Raw genomic sequence first — 23,385 nt, 5'->3', positions numbered from 1 at the left:
CTCATTACTCATATATATTAATAATTTTGATTATTCATACAATTTCAAACTATTGCTTTTACAGGTAGACTTGTATTTCATATGAATTTTCTAGATAACTGGAGTGCATTTCTTTATGGGCCAACTCTCTTTCTCTCTCTCTTTTTTTTTTTTATTTTGAGATGAAGTCTTGCTCTGTTGCCCAGGCTGGAGTGCAGTGGCACAATTTTGGCTCACTACAACCTCTACCTCCCAGGTTCAAGCAATCCTCCTGTCTCAGCTTCCTAAGTAGCTGGGATTACAGGTGTATGCCAGTATGCCTGACTGATTTTTGTACTTTCAGTAGAGACGAGGTTTCACCATATTGGTCAGGCTGGTCTCAAACTGCTGACCTCAGGTGATCCACCCAAAGTGCTGGGATTATAGCTGTGAGCACCATGCCCAGCCAGGCCAACTCTCTCTTAATTGTTATTTGTTTTTCTAAAAGTTAATATGTTTTCTCTGCCTTCTTTTATAAGCTGTACAAAGATAAGGGCTTCTTGATGACTCCCCAAATCATATAATGAATATTATTATTATTTTAAGACAGGGTCTCTCTCTGTCATCCAGGCTGGAATACAGTGGTGCGATCATAGCTCACTACCACCTCAACCTTCTGGGCTCAAAGGCAAGCCACATGTAGGAGAAGGAAACTGGATCCTCATCTCTCACCTTATATGAAAATTAACTCAAGATGGATTATGCACTTAAATCTAAAACCTAAAACTATAAAAATTCTAGAAATAATACTGGAAAACTCCATGTAGACACTGGCTTAGGCAAGGATCTCATGACCAAAAACCCAAAAGCAAATGCGATAAATACGAAGATAAATAGCTGGGACTTAATTAAACTAAAGATCTTTTGCATGGGAAAAGGAGCAGTCAGCGGAGTAAATGGACAACCCACAGAGTGGGAGAAAATCTTCACAATCTACACATCTGACAAAGGACTAATACCCAGAATCTACACTGAACTCAAACAATTCATCAAGAAAAAAAAAAATCCCATCAAAAAGTGGGCTAAGGACATGAATAGACAATTCTCAAAAGAAGATATACAAATGGCCAACAAACATAAGAAAAATGCTGAACATCACTAATGATCAGGGAAATGCAAATAAAAATCTCTGATGTGCAAGGCCCTTGATCCTAACCACTAGTTACAAAAGAGTCTGGCAATCCATCTCCGTAGAGGGGGCGGGCACCTTCTTTTCCTGATAGTCATGTCCTTTCTTGCTAGATGTCTTCCTTACTGTCCACGGTTTGCTATCTGTTTTTCCAGGTTTATGAAGAAAGGAACCTAGGATGATGTGTTCTCCTCTCCCCATCAGACTCTTTTCAAACCAAACCACCACTTTGGGGAAAAGCATTGTTAACTGAATGCTGGATCATATGGTAGTTCTACTTTTAATTTTATGAGGATCTATAAACATTTTAGAAACGAGAAAACTAGACAAGTAATTTAATCCCAAGGTCACAAAGCACAGAAGTCACAAACCTGTGACAGCGCGCCTCCTATCATACCATACAGCCTTCCTACCTCAATGCACAATCAAAATATGCCCTAGAATTAACTAAACACACACACTGCAAATAAAACAGAAACAATAGTTGGAACTGGACGTGAGTTGTTTACATGTATCATATTACCTATTATGCCGAAATTCATCACTGCTTCCTTCGGAAGTCTCACTGAGTCCCATAGAGCACCCTTGGGAAAATAAGCAAGTGAAATTCATGAGCTGAAAATACATACTTACATAAAAATGATCTCTAAAGGCTTAGTTCTAACCAGGAACCGAGCATCATTACCTCAGCATTGTCTATATAAAAAGTGACACTCTGACTTCCTAGGTTGAAGTGGATCCAAAATTTCTCTAAGCTTTCATCCTCTGGTTTTCTCATCTGTAAGAGATCATTTCAGCATGAATTATACACTCAAAAATCATGCTAAAGGGTCAGATAAACATTATTCCCTTAAAAATAGAATTTGTGCTTTTCCTGGAACATTACAGGCCCTCTCTTTATTGACTGACTCCTTTGTGCAAAACAGAATAATCTCAATTTTATAGAACTCAGCCATTTCTCCTCACCCCTCCAAAAATCCCAATATCCTTTTCAATTTAATATTTAAATGTGTCACATGATTCTATCCATGCAATTTCTTTTCTCGTGAAAATCACAGAGAAAACAGTTCTGTGTTGAATCAGCAACAATCCACACTACATATGGATGGAAACTTCTAGAGAGAGAGATACTGTGACCAAATATGAGTGATTTGCCGTCTACCTTCCATCCATTAGAGTAAAGCCAAGACTTGAAGACTTTAAATTTCCTTCATTTTTAATTATTATGAAATAAATATATGTTTACAGTTAAAACAGAGGAAAAAAATTCTAACAGTATGGTATTTATAAAAACGGTAAACATATTCTCTACCTCAGCTTTTCATAGGTACCTTTCCATAGGCACCATTAACAATGCCTTTGTTTCCTCCCAGATGTTTTCCAGACATATATCAAGAAATATATATAAAGATATTATTTCCCAACAATAGATAAAACACTAGACTTACTTTTTTCTTTTTTTTTTTTTAATTTTTTATTGGATTATAGGTTTTGGGGTACATGAGCAGAGCATGCAAGACAGTTGCGTAGGTACACACATGGCAGTGTGCTTTCTTTTCTTCTCCCCTTCACCCACATTTGGCTTTTCTCCCCAGGCTATCCCTCCCCACCTCCCCCTCCCAGTGGACCTCCCCTTTTCCCCCCAATAGACCCCAGTGTTTAGTACTCCCCTTTCTGTGTCCATGTGTTCTCATTTTTCATCACCCACCTATGAGTGAGAATATGCGGTGTTTCATTTTTTGTTCTTGTGTCAGTTTGCTGAGGATGATGTTCTCCAGATTCATCCATGTCCCTACAAACGACACAAACTCATCATTTCTGATTGCTGCATAATATTCCATGGTGTATATGTGCCACATTTTTCCAATCCAGTCTATTATCAATGGGCATTTGGGTTGATTCCGATTTTCCAGTAAGTTGTACTTCTTGGACATCTTTCCTTTGCATCGTATACGTCTATCTTTTAACAGCTACAGAGGTGAATGAGGACTTTTACCCATAATACATCTTCCTGGAAGCCAGTGTGAGGGTCAGTGTAAGGGCCCTAATGGAAGTGAATGGAAATTTGGATATCACAGAAAGAAGGAAAACCAAGCAGAGAGCAGAATCCTCAGACAACCAGAGGGAAAATACACAGAATTGAGACACAGGAATCAGCCTACTAGAATCACTTCTAGAGAGAAGGAATGTGTAGTGTAGCCAGGAATTGACAGCTTAGCTCAGAGAGGACAAGAAGGGGACTCGGGACTCTGGACTCAAAGCAATGATGAAAGAGGACATTCTGAAGACAGGGTCCAGGAAACCCGAACAAAGTCGAGGTTCCAAGACCTATAAATATTTTAGCCTGAAACTGAGATACTGTAGGATGAGGCTCTTTTATATGAAGGAACTTGTTCCCCTAGAAACCAAATTGTGGGGGTGGGAGAAGAAACTGGGCAACCTTGGACTATAAAGTGCAAGGTAGAATGAGCTAGAGAGAAAGGAAAGTGGCCTCAAGTGTTGTGAATAAAAGGGAAAGGCATAAACTAGAAGGAAAGAAGCAAGGAAATCATCCTTTTTACCCCAGTCTAGGCATGAATTATGTCACCTATGAATAGGGTAAAATGAGGCAAGCTTCCTGTAACTGTCCTCATGGATACAGTACAGACCCTCAAATTCCTTTTTCCAGTAGTAATAGTAGAGCCCTTAAACTTACTGGTAATGCATTCTGGTTAGGGTATGGTATGATCGATTTGAGAACTGATGTCACTAGAAGGAGACATTAGCATCCTTTTTAAAATGCCCTTTGGAGTTATGAGAGCAGAAGTCTAACCTAACCATATAAACCTAACCACTGGTTTCACTGCACACCACCCTCAGGATCTCCAAAAGAGAGGAACATACCTCATGCTCATCAGCAAAAGCAGCGATACACGGAAATGAATACACCCTGCAAAATATCTCATAATTAAAAACAATATGGATGAACCTTAAACACATGTACAGATGTTCTGTGACAAGCACTTCTAACTAGAGTCTGCCATTAAGTCTCCTCCTATAGAGTATGGTAATGAGATTCAAGCCTGCAAATGGAGATCTACTATGGGTAGATTTCAAATCTCTATCTGGCAGTCAATAAGCCAAGTTTACTAGTACTGTACCTCAACCCAGTTACTCGGCCAGATTCCCAAACAAAAGGAGTCAATTTCGCAAATATTGTCTGACCAAGGACTTAACTGTTCATGATACAACTACCTCCAGCAACCTCAAGTCAGGAAATTGTTCTTCATAAAATCTATGGATTCTCTAAAGGATGTATTATTTTAAAATACCCCAAGTCACAAATATTATAAAACTGATAGAGTTTTTCTTTTTCTTTCTTTTTTTTTTTTTTTTTTTTTGAGCTGGAGTTTCGCTCTGACACCCAGGCTGGAGTGCAGTGGCGTGACCTCAGTCACTGCAACCTCTGCCTCCCGGGTTTAAGCCATTCTCCTGCCTCAGCCTCCTGAATAGCTGGGATTACAGGTGCTAATTTGTTTTGTATTTTTTTTGTATTGTTAGTAGAGATGGGGTTTCACCATGTTGGTCAGGCTGGTCTTGAACTTCTGACTTTGTGATCTGCCTGCCTCAGCCTCCTAAAGTGCTGGGATCACAGACATGAGCCACCACTCCCAGCCGATAGAGATAATTTTTAAACACCCTCCAACAAACCACTAGGCAGAAAGGGTCTGATACTCTCAAGTTGCTACTCAAGGGACAACTGAGTATGCTCTGTAAATGACGTACCCAATATTCTTTCCAAACAGACCCTAAACTGTTCTTTTAAAAGATTAGACATTTTCCGAATACAGCTAGTCAATAATGCTCAGAGACACAGCTAACCTTCTTTGGTCACCAAGTCTGTTGTTTAGGTGATTGAGAAAACATCTACTGTCCTTCAAAGCAAATGATATAAAATCTTTTATTTAAAAAAAAAATCAAGATGTCTTAGTTAATACAACCTTAGCATATAGAGGCCTGTGTTTGCTTCTAAATGTCCAGGATGCAGTCACATCAATGAGACTTTACAAGGATTTGTTATTACATGTTAACAATATTTATGCCACCAAGAGGAGGCTCCAGGATCATGTTTCCAGAAGGAACCTCTGCTCCCTGCAGTCATTAGATTTTCAGCTGAGGAATATACTCAGGTCTTCAAAAGATAAATGGCCTGGTTACGTTTTACTGGGTCAGAAGAGTAAGCAAGATAAATACATCTTACTGATGACCCAGGTTACAAGATTTTACCAACCCATTGGGCACCCACCTCCCTAACACCTGCATAGCACAAAACAACCATAAACCTATAAAATGTATCAACTTTGGGTTGATCTGGATGTTATCTACTATCCCATTCCCTTCTCTGTTCCCCTCCCTTCTCCTAGCACATGTTCTAAGAACAAAGACTATTATTAGAGTTCTGACCAACAGCTCTCAGGAAGAAGTGTGTTACCCCAACATTCAAAAAACAGAGAGACACAGATCCAAGTTTTTGTTCCCTTTTGTTAGCAAGAATTGGCTGTTGGAGTCAGCATTCCTTATGCTCCTGATATACCATCCAGCAGTAAAGAGACATCAGCAGTATGAGCCTTTCATGTAAAAGCAATTCAATTGAGAATTTGATAGCTCTGGAGAAGGAAATTTTAGAAACAAGAAAATTACACTTCTCTATTTTCATCAAATTTCCCTGCAAATGAGAAATGAAGAAAGTGCAGAAAGGAAATTAACGTGAATGCCTACAACAGCCCTGGACCTTTCCGTTTCCCTCATTGAGTTCTCATGACTTTGAGGTGGGCTTTAGTTCCATTTTACAGATGAGGTCACTCAGGCTTCACAAGTCAACTACCTTGTCCAAATATGTACATCCCAATAAATTGGAGAGGTGGGGCTCAAACTCAAGGCTCAACCACAGTTTGGAATAGCCCCAAAGCTCATGGTCTTTCCATTGAGATTATACAAAATATAATGGCTAAATAATTACTATACGCAGTATATGACAATAGGCTTAGAGTCTGAGGAAACAGAAAGTTCCATAGTTAATAAAAATCCTGGATACATAGCAATTTTGAGCAGAAAGGTTTTGTCAACATGAGTACCGTTATTAAGAATTTTGCCTTTTCCTACAACAGTCTAACCCTTTTTCTCTTTTTTTTTTTTAGACAGTCTCACTCTGTCACCCAGGCTGGCGTGCAATCGTGTGATCTCAGCTCACTGCAACCTCCGCCTCCCGAGTTAAAGCAATTCTCCTGCCTCAGCCTCCTGAGTACCTGGGATTACTGGTACGAGCCACCACACCTGGCTAATTTTTGTATTTTTAGCAGAGATGTGGTTTTACCACATTGGCCAGGCTGGTCTCAAACTCCTGACATCATGATCCGCCCGCCTCAGCCTTCCAAAGTGCTGAGATTACTGGCGGGAGCCACTGCGCCCGGCCTTATTTTTAAAACTTTTTAAAAGAAGAGGGAAAATGTTTTAGCTACTTTAGGATGAAGGTGAATATACAACAAAGCCATAAGCTTTTTGTGTGTGTGTGTGTGTGTGTGAGGCTTGAAGACACAATTACCAAGAAGCCCAGGTTGCAGAGATACACTGAAAACTACTGTTTCTCCAAATGGCAGAGGCCAGATGGCTCAGAACACAACTGCCCCATAATATTCCTCTGCCAGACCATGTCCATCACAGCAGCTGCCTTCTGCAAGACAACAATGCCCTAATTTCTTCTTCAGTTCTCTCTATCCTTCAAGGTCCATTGAAAACTGCTCTCCCTTGCAAGACGTCTTTTTTAACTGGATCCATCAAATTCATCTAGTTCTATCTCCTAAAAAGATGTCCTGGCCAGGAACTCACACCTATAATTCCAGCACTTTGGGAGGCCAAGGTGGGTGGATCGCCTGAGGTCAGGAGTTCGAGATCAGACTGGCCATCATGGCTAAACCTGATCTCTACTAAAAATAAAACATTAGCTAGGTGTGGTAGCAGGCGCCTGTAATCCTAGCTACTCAGGAAGCTGCGGCAGGAGAATCACTTGAACCCAGGAGACAGAGGTTGTAGTGAGCTGAGATTGCACCACTGTTCTCCAGCCTGGGCAACAGAATAAGACTCTGTCTCAAAAAAAAAAAAAAAAATCCTATCTGTATCCCCACATCTAGCTCACAAATGCTCTGGTCATATTGCCTTCAAATTGTTTACCTTAAGTGGGAAACAAGAAGTTTAAGAATAGTAATATAATCACACTTGAGCAAAAAATCCTCCCCTAAGCCCAATGCACAGCAAAGTTCTGGAAGGGTGCTTAATAAATATTGGCTAAACAGAAATTTGCATGACCAGGAATCTCACCGTCTCAAACTTTTGACCCTTAATTTCTTTGAAAGCTTCAGCAATGACTTTATCATCAAACCATTTACGGACAAGGTCATCCCTTGAATTTTTAATCATCAGTCTACACAGCACTTCAGTAATAGCAACCTGCTGGTCGTAATCTAGAGATTAAAAACATGGTAGACATAGATAATTCTGGGCACAAAGCAAAAGAAAAAATGAGTTCCACCAAATGTGGGTGAAGGGGAGAAGGAAAGAAAAGCACACTGCCATGTGTTCCTACGCAACCGTCTTGCATGCTCTGCTCATGTACCCCAAAACCTAAAATCCAATAAAAAATTAAAAAAAAAAAAAGAAAAAAGGAAAAATGAGTTCCAGAGTTAGCACTTGCTCTAAGAAACTCCACCTGAGAAGCCTAGCATTGCATCTTAGAGGTATCCACAGCAAGATGCATCCTAGAGTAACTAGAATCTTTTTTTTGAGAGAGTGAGTCTCACTCTGTCACCCTCGAGGGTAGTGGTGGCTGGAGTGCGGTGGCCCAATCTCAACTCACTGCAACCTTTGCCTCCTGGGTTCAAGTGATTCTCCTGCCTCAGTCTCCCAAGAAGCTGGAATTACAAGCATGTGTCACCATGCCTGCCTAATTTTTATATTTTTAGTGCAGACAGGGTTTTGCCATGTTGGTCAGGCCGGTCTTGAACTTCTGGGTTCAAGCAATCTGCCCACCTCGGCCTACCAAAGTGCTGGGATTATAGGTGTGAGCAATCATGCCCAACCAGAATAATTTAAATTCAATATTTAAGAAATACAATAAAAATCTAAACAAGAGGTTGGCATATAACAATTTTTAAATAAATATTTATGGGTGTTATATTTTAGATATGTTAAAATAGTCATCCAAAGCAAATCATCCAACAGCCTTAAAAATGTTTCTACTGGCCAGGCATGGTGGCTCATGCCTGTAATCCCAGCCTACTGGCCAGGCATGGTGGCTTATTGCCTGTAATCCCAGCACTTTGGGAGGCAGAGGCGGGTGGATCACCTGAGGTCAGGAGTTTGAGACCAGTCTGACCAACATGGCGCAACCTCGTCTCTACTAAAAATACAAAAATTAGCCAGGCGTGGTGGTGGGCACCTGTAATCCCAGCTACTTGGGAGGCTGAGGCAGGAAAATCACTTGAACCCGGAAGGTGGAGGTTGCAGTGAGCCAAGATCGCACCATTGCACTCTAGCCTGGGCAACAAGAGCGAAACTCCATCTCAAAAAAAAAAAAAAAAGTTTCTACAAAACAAAATCCCAAAATAACCTGTAATATTTCACAGCAAATAAACTAAAACTACATGTAGTAACATGTTTCAATTTCATCACAGCCCAGTAGAATGGCATTTATAGAATGCTTTAGGGATCTACAGAGTAAAAGTAGAAAAAGTTGCTTGGGAACAAAACCAAATCTGAATCACGGAGAGGGAAATGATACAAGGAACATGGACACAGGGGACTTTATCCATGATGCTGATTTTCTTTAATTTAAAAACAGACTTGGAGCTAATGTGCCATAATGCTAAATTTTGCCAAAACTGGCTGGTGAGTAAATGAGTATTTACCAATTATTCTTTACAGTTTTCAGCAGCTAAAATCTCTCAAAATAAATTTAGAATAAAGCCTTAATTCCTATCTTCAATTTGACCATAATTTATTCCCTGTAGTCCCAAGATGCTCATAAACCCCCAGTGTCCAATATTTAATATTCTAATATTTAAAATTCTAAATGTTTCTTACCACCCACAGTCAACAGTGTCCTTGCAAGGTCTTCCCTGAAACATTTAGATAAATCATATTTAACCAAAGTAAACATCAAGAGGTAAAACTTCATTATACTAGCATCAAATTTTAAAACCAAAATACATGTTTCTGAACCTACTTCAAATTCAGCATCAGAATTTCCTTAATGTCAATAATACAGATTTATGAAAAAGCCATCTCAAGTTTATATATTAATGAACTAGGTGCTATTTTATTAGAAGCTAGAACTACTATATACATCCTGAGGTTATGTTTTCTCTCTTGCAAAGGGAATTCAATTTGATCATCTCTGAGGGTTCATCAAATTAATTCTGGAGTTTTCTAATCACCTCACCAACGTGTGAGGGCATACATCCTTTTACACAGTTTGATACCTGCAGGAAATCATAGACAATGCTTCGTTCCTATAATCTGCTTGATCTGATTTTAAAAACTAATTTAGAGATGTAATAGGATGAAGTTATTACATTATTGTAACTAATGCAGACTCCTGAATTGTATATTCACTTAGAATTTCAAATAAATGCTAACAAGTATGAAAGTATGAGTCAATCTTTTTTTTTTGAGACCGAGTCTGGCTCTGTCACCTAGGTTGGGGTGCAATGGCACAATCTAGACTCACTGCAACCTCTGCCTCCCAGTGTCAAGTGATTCTCCTGCCTCAGCCTCCCAAGTAGCTGGGATTACAGGTGCCCACCACCATACCCAGCTAATGTTTTGTATTTTAATGGAGATGGGGTTTCACCGTATTGGTCAGGATGGTCTCAAACTCCTGACCTCAAGTGATTCACCCGCCTTGGCCTCCCAAAGTCCTGAGATTACAGGCATGAGCCACTATGCCCAGCTGAGTTGATCTTCTTTTAATGCCCGAAATAACTCCTATTTTAAAGAATGATTTGTTGAGAAACCTTGTGACAGTTCAGTCTCTTATAAGGAGGAAACTGATTTGTTACTATTAAATAGAAGCCAGAAAACAGTACCACTGAGCAAAATTAATTCTGCTTAATTTCATGCTTGCAGGTTTTACCTTTGAAGTCCAGAACATTCCAGACTTTCTAGAACAAACAGACAATAAGGTAGGGTGTTCAAAAATTAGTTTGAAAACTTAGGAGAAAACATGAGATCAGCTGCTCTCTAAATCTAAATACACCACTAAGAGTAGTGATTTCAGTAATGTATTAAATAATAATTTGTTTAGGAAAACTGCAGTGTAAAAACTATATCCTCAAAAGACTAAATGGACAAACACGATGGCAGTGAGTTCCATGCTCACCAATTACCCATTCGGGCCCTACACTGTGGCCACACACCATGTAAATATGTGCCACAATGATGTCCTCCATGCTGGCTGGTGGTTGGCGCAGTCACAGGTTCAGTTCCAACTTCAAACCAGGGTGCTGGTTTTGTTGTTTCTATGGTCACACATTACAACCTTACCTCCAAATCTCACATTCCAAGACCCATGCAAGAGTTTGGGTTACCAAAAAAGCAAAAAATCTATCATTTGAAAAGCAACCAAAATTTGGCTGGGTGCAGTGGGTCATGCCTGTAATCCCAGCACTTTGGGAGGCCGAGGCAGGTGGACCACCTGAGGTTAGAAGTTCCAAGACCAGACTGGGAAACATGGTAAAACCCTGTCTCTACTAAAAATACAAAATTAGCAGGGCATGGTGGTTCATGCCTGTAATCCCAGCTACTCAGGAGGCTGAGGCAGGAGAACTGCTTGAACCTGGAAGGCAGAGATTGCAGTGAGCTGAGATCAAGCCACTGCACTCCAGCCTGGGCAACAAGAGCAAACCTCTTGTTTCAAAAAAAAAAAGAAAGGCAATAAAAATTCCATGCCCTATTAGTGTAGCTACTAGAAACCTTGGGGCACTTACTCTTTAGCAGATAATGTGGTAATCACTTTAAAGGATTACTTTATTTACCTTCACAATAACTATCAAGTAGGTATTACTTTGACTCCATTTTACAGGCAAACAAACTGAGGTATGATGAAGTTAGGGCTGTGCTCCTAGACAACCAGCAAAAGTGGCAAACTAGGATTTGAAGTCAAGCAGTTCAGCTCTATGGTATGCACGCTTAACATTCTCCCATGACTCACTAATTTACCTCATATTCACAATGAAAAAATATAGCCTGAGAAAGCATTGTGCCTCAAAACTTTGATGCAAAAAGAAAAAACAAACAAAATAATTCATAATATTAAAAAAGAAAAATCAGCAGGGCGCGGTGGCTCACGCCTGTAATCTCAGCACTTTGAGAGGCCAAGGCGAGCAGATCAGGAGGTCAGGAGTTTGAGACCAGCTTAGCCAACATCGTGAAATCCCATCTCTACTAAAAATACAAAAATTAGCTGGGCATGGTGGCAGGCACCTGTAATCCCAGCTACTTGGGAGGCTGAGGCAGGAGAATCGCTTGAACCTGGGAGGCAGAGGTTGCAGTGAGCTGAGACTGTGCCATTGCACTCCAGCCTGGACAACAGAGTGAGACTCCATTTCAAAAAAAAAAAAGAAAAGAAAAGGAAAAATCTAGCAATGTCTTCTTTTTACCTCAGCCCCTTTTTATCACCTAGCATAGTGCCTGACATGTAATAGGTGCACAAAGCACTTACCGAACAGAGAAAGGGCATAATCAGGTCTAAAGAGAACCAAGACTGAAGTCGTACAATCATGAGGGATTTTACCCTTTCACAGCACATAACTTATACAAAGCCGCTTACATAAGATGACACGTACCTTCTGACAAAGGGAATTTTTTTTTCTCTTCCTGAGGTGCAGTGTGCAAAATGCAGTTAAAAGTCTTCAAGGCCTTTTTGGAATTGAGAAGGCGTTACATGGAGAAGAAACAAAACAGAGACCTATGTACAATCTTCTCTGAGGTTTCCAGAGCTGTTATCTGCAACTCACCTCCTGTTGAATCAAATGATTTCCAGTCTTTTCTGTCATTAGGAATCCCAAGCTAAGTAGGAAGGAATCCAACATCTGAATTTTCACTGAAAGTTTAATTTCAAAGAATCAAACTTACGTTTCAAAGAGTAAGAAAATGACTCCTACACACAGTCACAGCTTTTGGTTGTTTGAGGATGTCCTTTTGGCTTTAATACAATGTAACTCACCTTGCAGGCAACGATCCTGTTGCCTTCTGGTATTAAGGGTTGTGAGCATGTGCACATATGCATACACACCTTTTTTTTTTTCTTTTTTGAGATGGAGTCTTACTTGTCATCCAGGCTGGAGTGCAGTGGCACGATCTCTGCTCACTGCAACCTCCGCCTCCCAGGTTCAAGCAGTTCTCCTGCCTCAGCCTCCTGAGTAGCTGGGATAGCAGGCATGTGCCACCATGCCCAGCTAATTTTTTGTATCTTTAGTAGAGATGGGGTTTCACTGTTTTAGCCAGGTTGGTCTCAATCTCCTACCTCGACACACATTTATTTTACATAGTTCTTGGTGACTTATTTTGAAGCCAAATCTTACTTTAGCTCAGGAAAATTAATTATTTGATACTTTTATTACAGCAGACTTTCTCAACTTTGGCAGTATTGACATTTCAAGCCAAGTAATTCTTCTAAGAACTTGAGAACTGCTGTCAAAATGCAGATGAAAAAACGAGTGAGGGAAAGATCCACACAAAGATAAAAACAAAGATGGGACAGATAATCTTACAAAGAGGGAAGAGAAAGTAACTGTAATGGACTTCTTGGTGGCCTCCCCACCATCCTTCCCCTCTCCTCTGTTATGGAGCAGTTGTGCTATGTGGGTGAGACCCATCAGCTATAGGAATAAATCCTGACTGGCTTAAACTAGGTAAAGGCAGCCCATTTATCTTTTCATAGTGACTGGTTCATTTGGAGGGCAGGACATCCAATCAGAGGAAAGCTAGGGCTTTTGTTTTCTGGTTGAAGGAAGTGAACCTTTCTCCCCAAGATGTGAACCTGAAAGCACAAAGTTCTGGTTTTAACCACCAAGGGAAACCACCTTGAGAGCAAGGACTAGACTCTGAGAAAGCCAGAACCAAAAGAGCTATAGAGACGGAGTGGAGTCACTCCATTTCCAAACTGCCCACCTCTGGACTTCTTAGTTCCTTGAGCCAGTAAATCATCTTTATCACTTAAGCCTATTTGAACTAGATCTTCTGTTAAACATATCCAAAGCACTCTACCTCAGTAGCTGTCAACTAAAGATGATTTTGCACCACAGGGGACACTTCACAATGTCTGGAGATATTTTTGGCTGTCACGACTTGGGGGTGAATGCTGTTGGCATCTAGAGGGTAGAGGCCAGGGATGCCACCAAACACCCTCTGATGTACAGAATAGCACCCATGACAAAGAATTACCTGGTTCAAGATGTCTATATTGCCAAAACTGAGGAACTCTGTTGTAATAAAAGTATCAAAGAACGAATTTTCCTGAGCTAGAGTAAGATTTGGCTTCAAAATAAGTCACCAAAAACCATGTAAAATAAACATGCTTTCAACCCTTAATATCAGAAGATAATGCAACAGGATTGTAAGGGGCATAGCCTGCAAAGTGAGAGTAGCATTGTATAAAAGCCAGAAAGACATCTTCAAATGATGAAAAGCTCTGACCATATCCCTCCCCACATCCTAATAATAATCTCACGTTTATTTAACACATTCAGTTTGTTGTCTTATACAAAGAAAAAATAATTTTGATGTTATTACTTAAGAGTAACTATGAGTAAAATAAAAGTAGGACATAAGCCATTCAAATCACAAGAGACAAACTGAAAGTCATAATTCGCATAGCAGAACACAAACAAAAGAATCATAAAAAATCAGTAAGAAGATGTAAGTTTCAGAACAAAAAGGAAGGAGTGATTAATTTTGTCAGTTGCAGAAGGAGGTGGGAAGAAATTCAGTAAAAAATATTTCTACTTTGGAGAGGGGGATTAGACATTAGCTTGGCAGAGCCTGGGCATAAAAGTTACCCAAGACAACTGTCAAAGGCACGTGTGAAAACCTGTCAATTGCAGAGAGGTCAGCCCTGCTAAGGTGACCAGAGTGGGCTCTAAGCACAAATTGTCATTGCTATAGATGGGACTATGTCCCCCTGAAATTCATATGTTGGAGCCTTAACCCTCAATGTGATGGTATTTGAGATGGAGCCCTTGGTAAGGGAAGTTTAGATAAGGTCACAAGGGTGGGGTCCTCATGATGGGATGAGTGCCCTTTTAAGAGCTCTGGCTCAGTCCTGGCATGGTGGCTCATACCTGTAATCCCAGTACTTTGGGAGGCTGAGGTGGGTGGATCACCTGGGGTCAGGAGTTCAAGACCAGCCTGGCCAAACACAGTGAAACCAGTTTCTACTAAAATTCAAAAATTAGCCAGGCATGGTAGCACATGCTTGTAATCCCAGCTATTTCAGGAGGCTGAGGCAGAAGAACAGCTTGAACCCTAAAGGCAGAGGTTGCAGTGAGCTGAGAATGTGCCACTGCACTCCAGCCTGAGCAACAGAGGGAGCCTCTGTCTTCAAAAAAAAACCTCTGGCACTCTGTCTACCTCATAAGCCCACAGCAAGAAGCCAGGTCTCTGCTCACCATGTAGGCACACAGCAAGAAGCCATAACCAGGAAGAGGCCATAACCAGAACCCAACCCTGCTGGTACCCTAATCTCTTACTTCTAGCTTCCAGAAATAAATGGCTGTTGTTTTAGCCTCCCTATCAATGGTATGTGGTTATAGCAGCCTAATTGGACTAACACAGCCATCTAGACCAGGGTTTCCTCTACCATGGGCAATGAAAGTCATTCTAGGATTACATGAATCTATAAATGCACCAAGCAATGACTGTAGACTGAATAGATGGCTCACATGTGCACTGTTTTTCAAATATGCAGTATATACACATTGTTGGGATTAATAAAAAGCAAGTTTATTTTAAAATGCTACAAAAATCAAACTACTTTTTTACCATTGTGCATTTTATCACTGGTTTTAAAGACAGTAACTATCATTCTGGTGTTCATAAAACTTTGACTTGAAAATATTTGGAGCCACTGATTTGAATTATGAGGACCAACCGAGTCAACCAGGTTTTAAAGTCAACCAAGCCCGGTGCATGCTTCAGCTTCTGGTACTGAATTTCCTCAACTTGCAGAATGTAGTGTCAATTCATGACAGCCTTACAGAAGAAAACCAAAAAATGTACCATAGGAAAAACACTTATCAAGATGGCTCCAATTTCCAAAATGTTTAAATATTTAAGTGCATCTTTGAATCCATGGTATCACAATTCGAATGCCAAATTACTTTTTTTTTTTTTTTGAGACAGGATCTTGCTGTCACCCAGGCTGGATGGAGTGGCAGGATCATGACTCACTGCAGCCTCAAACTCTGGGGTTCAAGTGATCCTCCCCCTCAGCCTCCCAGGCAGCTGGGACTACAGGTACACGCCACCACACCTTGATAATTTTTTGTAGAGATGGGGTCTCACTATGTTCCCCGGGCTAGTGTTGAAATTCTGGATGCCATCAATCCTCCCTCCTTGGCCTCTGAAAGTGCTTGAATTACAGCCGTGAACCACTGCACCCAGCACAATCACCTTTAACTTGAGCTATACTGAACAAAATCAATCTAGCCTCCAAAGTTTCTAAAATTTTACCTTTTACACTCTTGAAAGACAAGAAAAGCATGTGAATCAGCTCCAAGTTAAAACAGTAGTAGCTAAATTTTGCATATTTGAATAAGAAAAATGGCTTTCTATTACCTGAACAGAGCTAGCCATATGTCAAGAGCAGATAAATAAAAATGTTTCTCAGGGCTGGGCATGGTGGCTCATACCTATAATGCCAGTACTTTGAGAGGCCAAGCCGGTGGATCATCTGAGGTCAGGAGTTTGAGACCAGACTAACATGGTGAAACCCCATCTCTACTAAATACAAAAAATTAGCCAGATATGGTGGCACACGCCTGTAATCCCAGCTACTTGGGAGGCTGACGCAGGAGAATCACTTGAACTCAGGAGACGGAGGTTGCAGTGAGCTGAGACTGAGAATCACATTCCAGCCTGGGCAACAAGAATGAAACTCCATCTCAAAAAAAAAAAAAGGCTAGGCACAGTGGCTCACACCTGCAATCCCAGCATTTTGGAAGGCCGAGGTGGGCAGATCACAAGGTCAGGAGATCAAGACCATCCTGGCTAACACAGTGAAATCCTGTCTCTACTAAAAATACAAAACATTAGCCGGGTGTCGTGGCATGTACCTGTAGTCCCAGCTGCTTGGGAAGCTGAGGCAGGAGAATTGCTTAAACCAGTGAGGTGGAGGTTACAGAGAGCTGAGATCGTGCCACTGCACTCCAGCCTGGGTGACAGCAAGAGTCTGTCTTAAAAAAAAATTTTATCAGAAAAAAACAGACTTTTTTCTACAATGAAATGCATTTCCAAATGACTCTATGATGACCATAAAGTGGCCGAAAAATCCAAATCCAATGTTTAAACTCACTTTTATTTTTACATGTCATTTAAATATTATTTTCTCTGTGCCAGAATATCCTATTAATTAAAAATTAATAGCCAATTAGTAGCTAACAATATACTTACCTTCACTACTACTCTTGGAAATAATCTAATAGAAAGGAAAAATAAAGCTCGTATTATTTTAAACAGCATGATAAACTATAACATGAGTGTATTAGTGTTAACTTTCTCAGGTATTGACTTTACAGGAGGTATTGACTTTACAGAAGAATTTTAGAGAAAGCCTAGTTGAGCCTTAATCACATCCTTAAAATATGCATATCACTCTCAATCAGGTGACTAATATATTATTTATATGAAAATAAATCACTTCTCATTTTTCTTTAACATTGTTTATATATAGTTTCTTACTATGTCATGTTTAATAATATTCTAACAATAAAACATGAGAGTCTTTTTTTTTTTTGAGACAGAGTTTCACTCTTGTTGAAACTCAGGCTGGTGGCAATCACAAGGTCTTGGCTTACTCCAACCTCCGCCTCCCGGGTTCAAGCGACTCTCCTGCCTAAGCCTCCGAAGTAGCTGGGATTACAAGTACCCACCACTACACCTGGCTAATTTCTATATTTCAGTAGAGACAGGGTTTCATCATGTTGGCCAGGCTGGTCTTGAACTCCTGGCCTCAGGTGATCCACCCGACTTGCCTCCCAAAGTGCTGGGATTACAGGCGTGAGCCACCATGCCCGGCCACATGACAGTCTTTTGACAAAACTTGCATATCAGAGAAAACCATGTTTTATAAATAACTTGAAGATTCCTGCCAATTACTAGTGGTATTTGCTCAGTGAAGCATCCATCCCCTCCTTACCAACACTGTGTTGAAGAAGTCTTCTATAACACGAATCAGTGATGTGTCTGAGGCTGAGGCTTCTGAGGTCAAAATTCCTGTTGTTCTTTCAAACCAGAAAACTAGGTACACAGGAGAACACTAACATAACTACATAAGACTAAAGGCTGCCTGTTCAATAAAATTTCACAAGACAATTTTCTCATTAGAAAAAAATAATCTTAAAGATCTTTTTCCATTCCATTCCATTCCAATGAGGCCTGGCTCTGAGGCTTCCCACCCAGAACACTTTAGGATGGTACCATACTACTACAGAGCTGCGGTAATTAAGCTCTCAGAGATCAGCAGGAAATAGAGACCCAGCCAGGATGCCAGAAAGCCATATAGAGGGACTAGTGAGGAACATTTAAGACATAAATGAGGCCAGGTATGGTAGCTCACATCTGTAATCCCAGCACTTTGGGAGGCCAAGGCAGGGGGATCACTTGAAGCCAGGTGTTCAAGACCAGCATGGGAAATTCATCTCTGCAAAAAAATATAAAAATTAGCTGGGCGTGGTGGCACACGCCTCTAGTCCCAACTACTTGGGAGGCTGAGGCGTGAGAATCACTTGAGCCCAGGAGGTCAATACTATAGCAAGTGCTGTGATCATACCACTGCACTCCAGCCTGGGTGGCAAAGCAAGACCCCCTCTCCAAAAAAACAAAAAACATAAAACGAGATGAATGAACCTTCCCAGCACAGAGGAAGAAAAATCTTGCAATCTGAGAATCTGCTGAAAACAAACTACCAAAGAAAATACAGAATTTGGAAAGTTCTCAGAAGCATTTGTGGTTAAAACAAATATGCCTCAGGCCTAGGTATCTTTCTTTTGCAAAAAGCTTCCAGCTAATTAGAGATTTTTTTCCCTATAGGAATATATATCCAATTTATTAAATTGCTGGGATTGGTATAATTTAAAATAAACTGTAACCTTTCCTCTCCCACCCCAGAATATACAGTATTTACTCAATAAAGCAAAACCCATCTTATTTTTCCCATCATTTTTGCTAAGACAGGTCACTCTTAGAAAAAAAAAAATTAAGAAAAATCCTGCAGGCATCATTAGAAATCATCAATTAAACATGACATCAGTCACATGAGCTTCTCAAGAACAACTCTTGCAGGAGTCAGGCCTTCAAAACTTTCTATACTTTGGGCCAAGAACCTGACACACCCAGGCTGAAGATAAATAAACCAGTTTTCAACCTTGGCTGTGCATTAGTAAAACCTGGGAGTTAGGAAACATCCCCCCACCCCCAAAGCCTGGGACCTATCCCAGACCCAGTCATCAGAATCACTGGTGTTACACCCCCACCTGAGTTTTCTATTTTAGGTTTAAGAATGTTTGTGAAGGCTCTCCGGATGACTGTAATGTACAGCAAGTTTTGAAAGCCATTACTACGTTCCAAGTAAGGTTTCTTTTGTCTCAAATCAGACAAATACTTGCACTAGATTGAATCATCCACCTTCTGAAGAAAGCTTTTCTCCAATAGCATAAGAGAAGAAATGTCCCTCTATGCAGCAGAACTCACGGTGAAGGCTGTATTTGCTCCCTCCCTATGTTCATGCTCAAAATTCTATGCTTTTTAAATACACTGCCACCACTCCATGTATCCCTCTAAAGCCTGTGGCTCTCCTAGTACCCTCCCAAATACACTGGTTGAGTAGACACAGAAGCGGTAGAAAGGCTGCACTATCTCATTAATACTTGGGAACAGGAAATTCTCACTGAACCCATTTATGTGCCCTGGTCACACATTGTCTAACAGACACTCCAGTTCTTCCAACAGCTGTATCATTACTAGAAGCCAGACACAATAGCAATGACTTATTAGCAATATGGTATCAGACAAGTTGCTTAATCCTCCTGAGTTTTAAGGTACAGGACTAAAGATATTCCTTTCTGTAGAGAATTTTTTTTTTTTTTTTGAGACAGGATCTCACTCTGTCACCCAGACTGGAGTGTAGTGGCAGGATCTCAGCTCACCACAACCTCTGGCTCAAGCAATTCTCCTGCCTCAGCTGCCCGAGTAGCTGGGATTACAGGAATGTGCTACTACTGCCCAGCTAATTTTTGTATTTTTAGTAGAGATGAAGTTTCATCATGTTGACAAGGCTGGTCTCAAACTCCTGATCTCAGATGATCACCCACCTCAGCCTCCCAAAGTGCTGGGATTAGAGGTGTAAGCCACTGTGCCCAGCCAGGAATTCTTATTCTATGGAGTAGAAGAACTTCCAAGCACACTTTGTGTTGCATCTGCAAACACAACTGTATTTAGAAGTACAGAGTCTAGGCTGGGCGTGGTGGCTCACACCTGTAATCCCAGGGAGAATTCAGGGAGGGAGGCTGAGCGGGGCAGATCACTTGAGGTCAAGAGTTTGAGAACAGCCTTATCAACATGGTAAAACCCTGTTTCTACTAAAAATACAAAAATGAGCTGGTCATGGTGGTAGGTGCCTGTAAACCCAGCTATTTCAGAAGCTGAGGCAGGAGAATCGCTTGAGCCCAGGAGGCAGGGGTTGCAGTGAGCCAAGATCACACCACTGTGCTCTAGCCTGGGTGACAAGATTAAGACTCTATCTTGGAAAAAAAAGAAAGAAAAGAGGTAGAAAAGATTCTAGAGTCTAGTATCCATTCTCTTTGATAATGTTGATCTATTGCCAAAATCTATGTGAAATAATGTATAGTTATGAAATTTCCATCACCAACTAGGATTCCAGTGAAATATGGAAATTCCTCCTTGAGTTCAAAACTCCAGTAGGGATTTGATCTGACACTTTTTTAAACCATGGGAGGGAATTCTTTAAAGCAAAATAGAAAAGTTAGGTTGGGGAATATTCCTATTCACATCACAAAAAGTCAGCTTAGGGTTCCAAAGTACACTTAGGACGTCTCTGCTTCATTTCCTTTGAGGTTTATCTCCTTTCCTCTGCTTCCTATTAGCTGCATAAGTCAGTGTATCAGCAGGTCAAGTGGGGTTAAATGCAAAATGAAATACATACGGTTTGCATAAGCACAGTTTTTAATTCCCCCTGCAAACACTTTTAAAGTCCCTGAGAGGAGTGTGGGAAAGCCTGGAGTTTGCTTTCTCTCCTGAGGGGGTAGCTTCATAATTAGATACATTTTAGAGTATTAAAGGGCAGAGACAGACATTGGCCTAATCTGGCCTTAATAAATTTCAGGTACTAGAGCTCAAAGGATAAATCAAAGACATTATTAGCAGCCAGATCATCCTTCCACCCTACTTCTTCCCCTACCCTCCTCATCAATAAACAAACTTGTCCCTGGGCTGCAAAAACCTCACCATTAAGAGGGGAACTGCAGCCAGGTGAGGTGGCTTACGCCTGTAATCCCAGCACTTTGGGAGACCGAGGCAGGCAGATCACTAGGTCCAGAAATCGAGATCATCCTGGCCAACATGGTGAAACCTCATATCTACTAAAAACACAAAAATTAGCCAGGCATGGTGGCATGCACCTGTAATCCCATCTACCTGGGAGGCTGAGGCAGGAGAATTGCTTGAACCCGGGAGGCGGAGGTTGCAGTGAGCCAAGGTGACACCTTTGCACTCCAGCCTGGCGACAGAGTGAGACTCCGTTCAAAACAAAACAAAACAAAAAAAAGAACTTCAGCAAGAGATGCTGCAAATTCTGCGTTGCTTCCAGATGCCATTATAAAGGCACTCATCACGTTATCTCCTGGTTAATATTTTTAAAAGAATAAAATTGGATAATTTGGATAACTTTAAATAAGCAAAAACGTTTTTGCTATTTGTTTTTTCAGATTCATTCAAGGTTTAGAAAATGGGAAAAGTGAGGTATTACAAGGGCAAAAGAAAGTTTCTTATGATAATTTTTCTAGGTCTAATCTTGTTAATAAAGTGTATGAAAATAGTTCTAGAGCCTACTCCTACTTATCTTATTTTCCCCAAGAGTCACTAAAATAATTTGAAATAATAATTACCACATCAGCTCATCAGGGGAGTGGTTGTGTCGACTCAATCCTGTGCACTCCCAAAGTGCCTTGCATAGCAGATGCATCAGGAAATGCATGTTCAGTTTCATTTTTGTTTAGATATAAGCAATAAGAATGGATATTAATTTCTTTTTAAATTGGATTTCAAAGGAACAGAAAATACCAAAGTTAACCAAACAACTGAATCCACATAAGTTCTTTTACCCAAGCCAAATAAAATTAAAATAGGATACTTATCTTTGGGACCAGTCCCTGCTGAATTAGCAAAGGTTCATCTTCTTTCAGGCCATCCATGAAGAATTGCTGAATGCATTCCAGCAACAGTGACACATACTGAAATTCATGTTTATCCAGTTCCTAGGTATAAACCACACTAAACTAAAACACTTCTAAATAATTATACATTCATATTTTGGTCACAAAGCAAACCAGCTTACTTGACTTATTTATTAATCTGTCAAGACGGTATAATAGAAGACGATTATATTTTTGAGGAAAGTTGCTCTCTTTCTGTTCAAAATATTCTTTTATTTTCTGAAATCCTTTATCATGGAATGCATCCATAATAAGTGATTGAAGCTGAAAAGATGATAGTTTGCACATTACTTTTTCCCCAAGAACATTTGTTTTATAGTAAAATTTCTTTTTCTTTTCTTTTTTTTTTTTGAGATGGAGTTTTGCTCTTATTGCCCAGGCTGGAGTGCAGTGTCATAATTTCAGCTCACTGCAACCTCTCCCTTGCAGGTTCAAACAATGCTCCTGCCTCAGCCTCCTGAGTAGCTGGGATTACAGGCATGTGATGCCACACCCAGCTAATTTTATATTTTTAGTAGAGACGGGGGTTTCTCCATATTGGTCCAGCTGGTCTTGAACCCCCAACCTCAGGTGATCCACCCAACTTGGCCTCCCAAAGTGCTGGGATTATAGGTGTGAGCCACCACACACGGCTTATAGTAATATTTCTCACTGATACCATTATCAGTAATAATTCAGTGTGAAATAATATAGGGTAAATATAGAATGGAGATCTCTACTTAAACAGTAAGGAATCATTTCACAAATGATGTTCCTGTTAAGACAAGAGTTCCCAAAATGTGGCTCCTGGACCACCAGCAGCATTGACCTCACCTGGGAATTCTTAGCACTCAGACCCAGGGCAGAACCTTTCAGGAGATTCTCATGCATGCTGAAGTTGGGGAACCACCGACCCAAGGAAAATGACACTGGAGTTACAGATCTCATTAGGTGAAGATCCTCAGCAATGTTGGGAACTCTAAAATACTAAGTAACATAAATGATCATAATGGAAGGAAGAAAATTAAAACTAACAATTATAGATAATGAGTATGCAAATTGACCATAATGAATGAAATTGGTCTTTTCTGCGTGTACATTAGCTAAGACATGCTTTTAAGTATATATACTTGGATAACAGACATTTCCTTAAGCATTTAAACTAGAAAAGATAAATTTTTTTATCCTTAAAAAAAATCCAGTCCAATCCTACAGGTTAAATTATACAATACTAATAAGGAAGCAATTTACTTCATACAGCTCAAAAATGCACTTAGTATTGAATTAAAAGGGAAAACGGCATTTAAAATTATTCCGTTTAAACAGAATGTTTTCTAAGTTAACACATGGTGAGCTTTTTTGTGCCACGTGTGTTAAGTGTTCTGCAGATGTTATTATTTAATCCTCACCATGGCCCTGAGAGGTTAGGTTCTTTATCTCCGTATAGAAATAGCAAGGATAGGAAAGGTTACAAACTTATGTGAGATCACTCAGCTGAAA

The 23,385-nt window shown here is 40.3% G+C and overlaps 1 pseudogene across 1 annotated transcript in view; it reads left to right on the top strand.

Annotated features, from left to right (window-relative positions):
• The window catches only part of LOC100403767 (chorion-specific transcription factor GCMb-like), a 78,451-nt pseudogene that overhangs the window by 35,864 nt on the left and 19,202 nt on the right, over positions 1–23,385 (top strand). The gene's annotated exons all lie outside the window — the stretch shown is intronic.

This window comes from Callithrix jacchus, chromosome 4, assembly GCF_049354715.1.
Source record: "Callithrix jacchus isolate 240 chromosome 4, calJac240_pri, whole genome shotgun sequence".
Classification (NCBI taxonomy): domain Eukaryota; kingdom Metazoa; phylum Chordata; class Mammalia; order Primates; family Cebidae; genus Callithrix; species Callithrix jacchus.
This window is presented reverse-complemented; position numbering and strand designations above follow the sequence as displayed.